Source organism: Bubalus bubalis, chromosome X, assembly GCF_019923935.1.
Source record: "Bubalus bubalis isolate 160015118507 breed Murrah chromosome X, NDDB_SH_1, whole genome shotgun sequence".
In the NCBI taxonomy this organism is placed as follows: Eukaryota; Metazoa; Chordata; class Mammalia; order Artiodactyla; family Bovidae; genus Bubalus; species Bubalus bubalis.
Genome location: NC_059181.1, coordinates 76314306 through 76326826, shown reverse-complemented (window position 1 = coordinate 76326826; position 12521 = coordinate 76314306). Strand labels below are relative to the sequence as shown.

General features: G+C 36.6%; 1 protein-coding gene across 3 annotated transcripts in view; it reads left to right on the top strand.

Moving 5' to 3' along the window:
- CHM (CHM Rab escort protein) overlaps positions 1-12521 on the top strand; it is a 240436-nt gene that overhangs the window by 30716 nt on the left and 197199 nt on the right. The window lies entirely within an intron of this gene.

Genomic DNA, 12521 nt, shown 5'->3' with positions numbered 1-12521 from the left:
AAAATGCCAGAATGCAAAGAATAACTAGATTTGTTACAGCTTACAGCGCCTTCTCACATATTATCCCATTGTAAGTATGTAGGAATCCCAAAGTGGTATTAGTTCATTTACCCTTTCTAAATTTATTTTCAAAATATATTAATTCCCCAGTCATTGAATGAAATTTCTAAATTGAATTACTTTCTGTTCTTAAGTCCTGCCCTTGGAATTCTCTTTCACTGTTATATGCACACACACACCCCACAGTGAACCGCTCAGTCGTGTCTGACTCTTTGTGACTGTAGCCTGCCAGGCTTCTCTGCCCATGGGGGTTCTCCAGGCAAGAGTACTGGAGTGGGTTGCCATGCCCTCCTCCAGGGGATCTTCCTGATTCAGGGATCGAACCTAGGTGTTTTGCATTACAGGTGGATTCTTTACCATCTGAGCCACCAGGGAAATCTGTTCTGTGTGCAACTGCTGTGTTAATGTCTTAATTCAGTCTTTTTGACATATGGATTCACATGCCAAAAAATGTGCTGCCTTGAATGCTGAGGTACTAGACCAGTATGCTTTAAAAAGGCTTAATAAGAACATAAATCAAATTTATTTCTGATAACATTAATTAACCTAAAACTGAAAATAAAATCTCAAATTTGCCAAAGTTATCTGCTGTGTTTGCACTGTAAGCTACTTCCTATATCAGCTTCTTTACACATGTAATTTAATACCCATCACAGCCAAGTGAGGGTGGTGTTATCCTAATTTAACAAATAGGAAATGTGGGCCATAGTGAGGTTAAGTAATAATTCTAACTTTACCCAGCTAGTGCATGTCTTTTTCTAAAACCCGAGATCTTCCCAGAATTAAGAATATTTTATAAATCACATAGGGTTTACTGATAATATAAAATAAATTTTGATTAGGAATATAAGAAGTTAAATCTAATTTTGATAAGCAGTGAGTCAGAAAGACTTGATAATGTTAAAAAACTTATACCTTAATAAATAGTATTTCAAACTGACAGAACTTTTTCTTCTATTTTAGATCCTCACACTTGGTAGCTTTTGAGAATTTAGATACATCTAGATATTGATTTATAAGATGGTTTTCTGCTCTATGCCATGCTTAAATATTTTCTCATTTTTATTCATTTTTTCCATTATGGCTCTTCATGTTGCTGTTGCTGTTTGTTGTTCAGTTGCTCAGTCATGTCCTACTCTTTGCAACCTCATGGACTGCAGCATGCCAGGCTTCCCTGTCCTTCACCATCTCCTGGAGCTTGCTCAAACTCCTGTCCATTGAGTTGGTGATGCCATCCAACTATCTCTGTCGTCCTCTTCTCCTCCTGCCTTCAGTCTTTCCCAGCATAAAGGTCTTTCCTAATGAGTTGACTCTTTGCATCAGGTGGCAGTATTGGAGCTTCAGCTTCAGCATCAGTCCTTCTAATGAATATTCAGGATTGATTTCCTTCAGGGTTGACTGGTTTGATCTCCTTGCATCCAAGGGACTCTCAAGAGTCTTCTCCAGCACCACAGTTCAAAATCATCAATTCTTTGGTACTCAGCCTTCTTTATGGTCCAACTCTCACATCCATACATGACCACTGGAAAAACCATAGCCTTGACTAGACAGACCTTTGTTGGCAAAGTAATGTCTCTGCTTTTTAATATGCTGTCTAGGTTTTTCATAGCTTTTCTTCCAAGGAGCAAGCGTCTTTTAATTTCATGGCTACAGTCATCATCTGCAGTGATTTTGGAGCCTCCAAAAATAAAGTCTCTCACTGTTTCCATGGTTTACCCATTTATTTGCCATGAAGTGATAGGACTGGATGCCATGATCTTAGTTTTTTGAATGTTGAATTTTAAGCCAGATTTTTCACTCTCCTCTATCATCTTCATTAAGAGGCTCTTTAATTCCTCTTTGCTGTCTGCCATAAGGTTGGTGTCATCTGCATATTTGAAGTTACTGATATTTTTCTTGGCAATCTTGATTCCAGCTTGTGCTTCATCAAGCCTGGCATTTTCCATGATGTGCTCTGCATATAAATTAAATAAGCAAGGTGATAATATATCTCCTTGATGTACTCCTTTGCCAATTTGGAGCCAGTCTGTTGTTTCATGTCCAGTTCTAAATGCTGCTTCTTGACCTGCATATAGGTTTCACAGGAGGCAGGTAAGGTTGTCTGGTATTCTCATCTCTTTCAGAATTTTTCAGTTTGTTGTGATCCACAAAATCAAAGGCTTTGGCATAGTCAGTAAAGCAGAAGTAGATGCTCTTCTGGAATTCTCTTGCTTTTTTGATGATCCAGTGGATGATGGCAATTTGATCTCTGGTTCCTCTGCCTTTTCTAAAACCAGCTTGAACATCTTGAAGTTCTCAGTTCATGTACTGTTGAAGCCTAACTTGGAGAATTTTAAGCATTACTTTGCTAGTGTATGAAATGAATGCAGTTGTGTGGTAGTTTAAACATTCTTTGGCATTGCCTTTTTTAGGGATTGGAATGAAAACTGACCTTTTCCAGTCCTATGGCCACTGCTGAGTTTTTCAAATTTGCTGGTGTATTGAATGTAGTACTTTAACAGCATCATCTTTTAGGACTTGAAATAGCTCAGCTGGAATTCCATCACCTCCACTAGCTTTGTTCGTAGAGATGCTCCTAAGGCCCACTTGACTTCGCTTTCCAGGATGTCTGGCTCTAGGTGAGTGATCGCACCATCGTGGTTATCTGGGTCTTGAAGATCTTTTTTTGTATAGTTTTTCTTTTTATTCTTGCCACCTCTTCTTAATATCTTCTGCTTCTGTTAGGTCCATACTGTTTCTGTCCTTTATTGAGCCCATCTTTGCATGAAACGTTCCCTTGGTGTCTCTAATTTTCTTGAAGATATCTACTCTTTCCCATTCTATTGTTTTCCTCTATTTCTTTGCATTGATCACTGAGGAAGGCTTTCTTATCTCTTCTTGCTATTCTTTGGAACTCTGCATACAGATGGGTTTATCTTCCCTTTTCTCCTTTGCCTTTCACTTCTTCATAGGGAAAGGAGAAGAGAAATAGAAGATTCATAGGGAAAGATGATTCAATCTTTCCCATGTCCTTTTATTTCCTTTTTTTTTGTTTGTTTGTTTTAGTTTTCTCCTTTGAGTTTTATTGTGATAAAATTGACATACAATACTGTGTAAGTGTAAGGTATATAGCATAATGATTTGACTTACATCATGAAATGATTAGCACAATAAGTTCAGTGAGCATTCATCATCTCACATAGGTACAAAATGAAAGAAATAGAAGAAAATTTTCCTTGTGATGTGCAGTCTTAACTTTCATATATAACATAAGGCAGTGTTAAGTTATATTTGTCATGTTGTAGATTATGTCCCTAGTACTTATAAGTATTAGTGATGTAATATCCCCATTGAACCTTTTGACTGCCTTCATACAGTACCCCCTCCCATACCTGCCCCACCTCCAGCCTCTGGCACCAGAAATCTGATACCTCTTTTCCTATGCTAGTCCTTTTATTTGTGCTTTATATCTACAATAGTACCATATATCCCTGTTCCATGTACATAGTTTCCCATACTTTATTAAAAAAAAAAAAACCTTTAAATTGTAGTTTTAAAAAAAGTAACATAAAACTTGCCATCTTAACTATTTCTAAGCATGTACAGTTGAATAGTTTTGAGTATATTCCTAATTGTTGTATAGCAGATCTTCAGAACTCTTTTGATGTTATAAACCTGAAACAGTATGCCCATTAAACAATAACTCCTCATTCCTCTTCCCCCCAGCTCCTGGCAACTCTCATTCTACTTTCTGTCTCCATGAATTTTACTTCTCTAGATACCTCATATAGGCTTCCCAGGTGGTGCTAGTGGTAGACATGAGATAAGGAGTTCAATCCCTGAGTTGGGAAGATCCCGTGGAGGAGGGCACAGCAACCCACTCCAATATTTTTGCCTAGAGATTCCCCATGGAAACAGGAGCCTGGCAGGCTACAGTATGTAGGGTCACATAGAGTCAGACCACTGAAACTACTTAGTACACATGCACACAAATACCTCCTATAATGGGAATTAGATATTATTTGTCTTTTTGTAACTGGCTTATTTCAAACAGTATAGTGTCCTCAAGGCTCATCTATTTTGTATCATGTGTTAGAATTTCCTTCCTTTTTAAGATTGAATAATATTCCATTGTATGTTTACCCAATACAACGTATTCTTTCATCTGTTGATAAATGCTTGACTCACTTCCACCTCTGGCACATAGTAAATAATGCTTCTATGAACATGAATGTACAAATATATCTTCAAGATCCTGCATTTAGTTCTTTTGGATATATACCCAGATTTTGGATTACTAGATCATATAGTAATTCTATTTTTAAGTTTTTTGAGAAACTGCCATACTATTCTTGATAGCAGTGGAAACTTAAAATTCTTACTATTACTTTTTCCTTTTTCTGTTTTTCACTGCTCTGTCTTGGTAGAGATTTGTCTATATTATTAGTCTTTTCAAAGAACCAGGTTTTGCTTTGTTGTAACTTTCTATGGTATCTTTGTTTTCTATCTAATTAATATCTATGCTTATCTTTATTGTTTCCATCCTTCTTTCTTTGGCTTGAGATTGGTCTTGTCCTTTTTCTGACTTCTAGAATTGAATTCTTAGTTCTTTGTATTTTAGCTTTATTTTTAGTGTGTTTATGGTTTTAGCTCCCTCTTAGGATCACAATAGCTATCTTGTATAAGTTTTAAGTCTTATAGCTATTATGATCTCTTTTTTGATCCATTAGTTATTTAGAAATATGTTTTTAAATTTGTAGATTTTTTATTTCAATATCTTACTGAATTTATAATTTTGAACACTCGTGACAAAACAGGAAAGTGAGAAAGTAAAGTTCTAATGTGCCTATTTATTCTTCCTGCCTGCAACCCACTGTTACCTTTTTATGTGTCCTACAATATGCTCACCAGAAAAAGAGGATGAGGAAAAAATATGTAAGTTTTTATCATGTTTAAATTTGATTCAGTACAGAAAAAAATCAGGATACTGAGTAGTTCCAGCACCATGGATTCCTCATTTTGCCTTTCTATGTCTGTACCCACCTCCTTCCTCTACCTCCCCTATTTCTAGCCTCAGCAACTTGATTTTAGCTGTATAATTTTGTCATTTTGAGGATGAAACTGTACAGTGTACATTTTGGCTTTGGCTTTTTTCACTCAGCATAGTTCATCAAAGTTGTTACTTGGAGATTTATCAATAGTTTTTTTTCCCTTTTTTATTACTGAGTAGTATTCTGTATTCTGTATGTATCATAGTTTGTTTAACCATTCACCTGTTGAATGGCATTTGAACTGATTCTAGTTTTTGGCTCTGATAGAATTGTTGTGTTAACATTTATCTATAGGTTTTTGTGTGTGTGAACTTAAGTTTTTATTTTTCTGGGATAAATGCTCAGCAGTTCACTTGCTGGGTCATATGGTAATGGCACGTTTATTTTAGTTTATTAAGAAATGCAGTCTAGTTTTCAGAGTGCCTATACCATTTTACAGTCCCACTAGCAATGTATGAGTGTTCCAGTTTCTGTTATCTTTGATAGCATTTGTTGTTGTTAAGTCTTTTTGGTGGGGGATTGAGGAGGGTTCAATTCTGGCTAGTATGTAGTGATATCTCATTGGGGTTTTACTTCACACTTCCCTAATGTCTAAGGATGTTGGCCAGTTTTCAGGTGCTTATATGGTATCTGTGTATTCTCTTTGATAAAACGTCTTCATGTCTTTAGACTGTTTTCAAGTTGGATTGTTTTACTGTTGAGTTTTGAGAGTTTTTCATACATTTCTTACCAAATATAATTTTTAATTATTCTTTTTTGAATAATCAATTTCTAATTTAATTACATTAATGTCAGATAATTAGCTCTGCATGATTTCAGTTATTTAGTATTTTTGAGAATTGCTTTATGGTTTATAACTATATGACTCCATGTGACTTAAAAGGTTTTTTTATGTTTTAGTATACTTTGTTTAAAGGAAAAATTGTACATTTTTAGAATGTTTTTATGAGTGAATTTAATGTAGAAATAAAGCTAAAAAAGAAAACTTTTGCTGATTGTTGGATATGGAGATCCATCTCTTCATTAGATCAAACTTGTTAATTTTGTTGGTTCAGAATATCTGTTATCTGATTGCTCTATTAATTGGGAGGTGTTTATTAGAAATCACTTTTACTGACTGTGGCATTCTTATTTTTTCTTTATAATTCTATTAATTTTTGCTTTATGTATTCTTGAGTATTCATAAAAGCATGTAGATTTAGATTTGATGATATCTTTATGTGGTTTACCTTATGTTTTTTCCCCCTGCTAATGCCTTTTGCCTTAAAGTTTGTTTTTTATATTACATAGCAATATCAGGTTTCCTTGTTTTTTCCCCCAAGATTTCTCCTCTGCCCTTTTATTTTCAGTCTTTCTGCATCTTAATATGTATGCATCTTACAAATAGCATGTAAGTAGATTTTACTTTTGGAGAAGACAATGGCACCCCACTCCAGTACTCTTGCCTGGAAAATCCCATGGACAGAGGAGCCTGGTGGGCTGCAGTCCATGGACACGACTGAGGGACTTCACTTTCACTTTTCACTTTCATGCATTGGAGAAGGAAATGGCAACCCACTCCAGTGTTCTTGCCTGGAGAATCCCAGGGACAGGGGAGCCTGGTAGGCTGCCGTCTGTGGGGTCGCACAGAGTCAGACACAACTGAAGCGACTTGGCAGCAGCAGCAGCAGCAACAGATTTTACTTTATTACTTCAATCTGGCAATCTTTTTTTAATTGAATTTAGTATATTTATCATGATTTACTAATATTTGTATATATTTCTACTCTCTTATTTGTGTGTTCTCTTTACTGTACCATTCCTTTTTTTTCCTTCTCTTAGCTTTCTATCTTGTATTGAGTACAGGTATATTTGTACTTTTTCCCTCCTCACATCTGGATTTGAATTAGAGATGAAATTTCTCTTCCTTTGGTCTAGAATATGCTTAAACTTTTGGCATATATATTCAAATTAAACTTTCAGAGTCATCAAAGTACTTACTCTTTTCAAGCAATACAATGACCACCCCTCGCATATTTATTGCTACCTAGCATTTTGGTAATACTTTGACCTTCTATCTTTTTTTATTAATAGTTGATGTGCTGCCCTGGTGTCTCAGATGGTAAAGAATCTGCCTGCAATGTAGGAGACCCAGGTTCGATCCCTGGATTGGGAAGATCCTCTGGAGAAGGGAATGGCTATCCACTCCAGTATTCTTGTCTGGAGAATCCCACATGGACAGAGAAGTCTGCTGGGCTACACTCCATGGGGTCACAAAGAGTCAGACACAATTGAGTGACTAACACTTCATTTTTTGTATTTAATACTTGCTTGGATATGCCGTTGTGTTTATCAGTCTTTTTTTTTTTTTTTTTTCTTTGCTTACTCTTCATTCTGAAGACAATATCCTGCTTCCTTAAGTTCCTTCAACCTGAATGTTAGTATTAAGCTCTGTTTTTGTCTGTTAATGCCTTTGTTTCACTCTCAATCTCAAATTATAGTTTAGTTGATTCTGTGATTACACACTGAAGGTAATTTTCTTTCAGACTTTGTCCTTTAGCTTCTTTTGTTGTTGTTGAGAAATGTCATTCTTTGTTAGATGAATTCTCTTTTTTTTCTGATTGTTTTAATATTCTGTTTGTCCTTATAGTTGTATAGTAATTTGTTGAGGTGTGGATTTTATTTCTGTTTATACTTATTCAGAAATTGTTTTGTTTCTTGAAATCAGATGATTTATGCCTTTTGTTGGTGGGAAAACACTCAACTGTTTCTTCAAACATTATTTCTCTCTTATTCTTCCTTTTAGAAATTCTCTTATGTATTGCACCTTCTCATTCTATCCTCTAGGCCTTTTAAGGGCTTCCCTTGTGGCTCAGCTCATAAAGAATCCACCTGCAATGTGGGAGGACCTGGCTTTGATCCGTGGGTTGGGAAGATCCTCTGAAGCAGGGAAAGACCTTTTAATATCTCGTTCATATTTTTCATCTTTTTACCTTTTGATACTACATTCTGAGTAGTTTCCTCACCTTTATCTTCTTGTTCTGGGTTTACCAACTATGGCCCACAGGTTAGTCACTTGTTTTTATTTATTTAATTTTGGTTGTGCTGTGTTGCGGTGCATGGGATTCTCATTACAGTGGCTTCTCTTGTTGCAGAGCATGGGGTCTAGACACACGGACTCAGTAGTTATGGCTCATGGACTTAGTTGCCCCATGGCATGTGGAATCATTCCAGAACAGGGATTGAACCTGTGTCCCCTGCATTGGCAGATGGATTCCCATCCACTGTAATACCAGAGAATTCTCCACTTGTTTTTTAAAATAAAGTCTTATTGGAATACAACCATGATTATATACCTAACACCTGCTTACATAGTGGCATATTGACTGTGGCTGCTTTTACACTACAAAGGCAGAGTTAAGTAGCTTCAACAAAAACTGTGTTACCTGCAAAGCCTAAAAATTTACTATCTGGCTCTTTATAGAAAATGTTTGCAGACCTCTAGTTCATTGGTTCTGTCTTGTTGTTATTGTTCAGTTGCTAAAGCATGTGCCACTCTTTTGCAACTGCATGGACTGTAGGCCACCAGGCTCCTCTGTCCATGGGATTATCCCATCAAGAATATTGGAGTTGGTTGCTATTTCCTCCTCTAGGGGATCTTCCTGACCTAGGGATCAAACTTGCATAACCCATATCTCCTGCACTGCAGGTGGATTCTTTACTACTGAGCCACCAGGGAATCCCAGTTTTGTCTTGTGTGTGTGCTCAGTTACTCAGTCATGTCCAACTCTTTGCGACCCCATAGACTGTAGTTCGCTAGGCTCCTCAGTCCATGGAATTTTCCAGGTAAGAATACTGGAGCAAGTTGCCATTTCCTACTTCAGGGGATCTTCCTGACCCATGTCTCTTGTGTCTCCTTAATTGACACTGTGCCACCTGGAAAGCTCAATTCTGTCTTGAAATATGTCTAATTTTTTATTTTACTTAGCTATTATTTTCTTAAATGACATTCATTTCTAGGAGTCCTATTGAGTAATTTTTTAAAAGCTGTCATGTTCTTCCCATGTGTTTCAGTTCATTTTTTTAAAGCATGTGAAGTTTTATGTGAACTTCTTTGAGGTTTAATACTCCTGTTTGTTATTTTTCTATCTTCAGGGTCCGTACTTTTTCTTCTTTTCTTTCCCTAAAATATTTTTCCAGAGTTTTTTAGTGGTGCTTTATCTGTGGGAATGCTCTTGTGACCCGGCTAATGGGATATATTCGTACTAAGTGGTTTTGCATTTTCTTTTGCCTGGTCACCTGGTGCTATTACTGACTATATGAGTTTCCTGTTGCCCCTGTAACAAAGTGTCACATACGTAGTAGCTTGCTGCTCTTGCTCTTTGTCACTAAGTCATGTCCAGCTCTTTGTGACTCCATGGACTGTAGTCCACCAGGCTCCTCTGTCCATGGAGTTTCCTAGGCAAGAATAGTGGAGTCGGTTGCCATTTCCTTCTCCAGGTGATCTTCCTAATCCAGAAATCTCCCAGCATCTTCTTTGTCTCTCGCATTGTCAGGTGGATTCTTTACCACTATACCACCTGGGATACCCCATGTAGTATCGTATCACAACACAAAATTTATTCTTTTACAGTTCTGCAGGTCAGAGGTATGAAATGAATTTTACGGGTCTGAAATCAGGTCATAGGCAGCAGTGTTTCATTCCTTTTGGAGGATTCAGGGGAACATCTGTTTCCTTATCTTTTTCAGCTTCCAGAGGACACCTGCATTCCTTGGCTCTTGTCCCCTTGCTCTGTCTTCAAGAGCCCTCAGTTCCACCTCTATCATGCCATCTTGTTTTTCTGCCTTTGACTTTCTTGCTTCCCTCATAAGGAACCTTCTGTTTACATTGGGGCCTACATGGATAATGTAGGATATTCCTTCTACTTATGATACTTAATTTACATGTTAGCAAAGTCCCTTTTGCAATATAAGATGGCAAATAACAAAAAAGCTGTTATTCACAGCTTCTGGGGATTTGGATATGGGCATCTTTGGGGAATAATGGTTCCCCATTATTCTGTCTGCAGCACTGGATCAAAACAATTTGTATGTTAATTTCTCAGCTTGATGATTCTTGGTTTATATGAGTAGTATGCATTAAAACATAGTCACCTGTGGTTCAAATTTGCAATTGTAAAGTCTCAGAGAAATTTTCCCTGCCGCCTACCACCTGCTTCAGTAATATTCCATCATATACTCTTGAAGTATACAGTATTCTCTTACATCTTTATGCCTTTTTTTCATGCTGACCTCTATTCTATGTGAATAGAGTACTCCTCCTTTAGGACATAGCTAGTATACCACTTTCTAGTGATGTATTCCTTAAGAATCCAAGTAGTATTAATTTTTCTATTTGTCTGTACTTTCAAGCATTCTGTATATCCTTGTAATATTTTCCATACAGTATTATTATTATTATTTATAAATCTGTTGGCCCTGTTAGACTCTTAGAAATTAGTGATCAGGTCTTAGTCATCTTTATATCCCCAGTGCTTGAAAGGTCTGGAATATAGCAGCTCTTAAATATTTGATGAATATTATATATGCCAAGCCACTGTTCTAGTGATGGGAATTTAGAATTACCTCATACATACTCAGTGCAACATTGGTCCTTGCTGATCTACAGGAAGTAGATTCACAGTAGTTTGTAAGAGAATCATCTGTTGATGAGAAAGTTGAAGTTTGCCTATAGTCAAACAAGCAGATGGCTGGGACAAAACTCAGATCTTAGTCCTATTCCAGCATTTTTCAAAATACACTACACTTTCTTTATTGTTGATGTACCTGTATATATTTATTAAAAATAAATTAGTTGAATTATTCTAACTAATTCTAATTTGTAGACAGTAGAAATCACTACCTTGCATTTTTGCTTATTTCTCAATTAAGTTCTACTGGTGAATAGATTTGGAGAAGGCAATGGCACCCCACTCCAGTACTCTTGCCTGGAAAATCCCATGGACGGAGGAGCCTGGTAGGCTGCAGTCCATGGGGTTGCTAAGAGTCGGACACGGCTGAGCGACTTCACTTTCACTTTTCACATTCATGCACTGGAGAAGGAAATGGCAACCCACTCCAGTGTTCTTGCCTGGAGAATCCCAGGGGCGGGGGAGCCTGGTGGGCTGCAGTCTATGGGGTCGCACAGAGTTGGAAACGACTGAAGCGACTTAGCAGCAGCAGTTGAATAGATTAGAATCATGCTTTTCAAACTGTAGTGGTGGCATGTGAAGCCAAGGGATAGACAGTGGAGCATCTTCCTCTTGTATAAATTTTATAAACATTATAATGCATTAAAGTATTAAGATTTTTTGAACAAATTTTAGATTTGCGGTTAAATTGCAAAATTAGTACAGAGAGTTTCTGTATACACTTTATTTAGCTCCCCTTAATGTTAATATCTTCTGTAGCCATAGTACCATTGTCAAAACTTAGAAATTAATATTGGTGAATACTAACCACTAAACTGTAGACCTAATTTGAATTTCACTAGTTTTTTTTCAGTAATGTTATTTTTCTGCTTCAGGATCTAGTCCAGGATCCCACTTTGCTTTTAGTTGTTAATAGTTTCAAATCGTCTCCCCCAATATATACTAATGTTTGCCTAATGGTAATTTTCTGCATTTCTTCTATAAATAAGAACTGTTTCTTCTTTCTCATTTATTTATTAAATTATATATGTTATGTATAACTGTGGGTTAATGGATATTTTATTCTCTAGGTTATAATCTCATGTTGCCATTGTTTATTTTGTTGCTCAAATTTTTCCAGCTTTGGTCATTGTGAGTTCCTTTCAGTTGTTTCCTGTGTCATTGTGAAATATCCAATCCTTTTTTGAGCACTTCCTTACTTTCCGACATTGCAAGATGCTCCAGGCTCATCTTGTGTTTTCCCTGCTATAGACCTAGAAACAATCACTTATCCATGAGCCCTCTCTCTGTGTATTTGAGAATGAGATTTAGAAACCAAGCTCAGAGTACTAGATGTCATTCTTACTGGAGTGTTATGGTTTCAAGGTCTCTCAGTGGACAGAGCTAGTTAATATATTAATGTATATTAATCCATTCATACATACACATCTATATTTCTATGTTTGTCTACGTGTGCATGCTAAGTAGTTTCAGTTGTGTCTGACTCTGCGACCCTATGGACTATAGCCCACCAGTCTCCTCTTTCCATGGGGATTCTCCAGGCAAGAATACTGGAGTGGGTTGCCATTATATATAATATGTATATAATACATATATATGTTTAAATACCAATACCTTCCATTGAATGGTGAGCATTTAAAAATATTACTTAAAATGGTTATATAATACAGTAAGATATAAACTGTACCAGAGTTTTTAAAGATGACATGAAAATTCAGCAGTGTGCTTACGTAGGACTACTCTAAGCTATCTCCTGATTTCC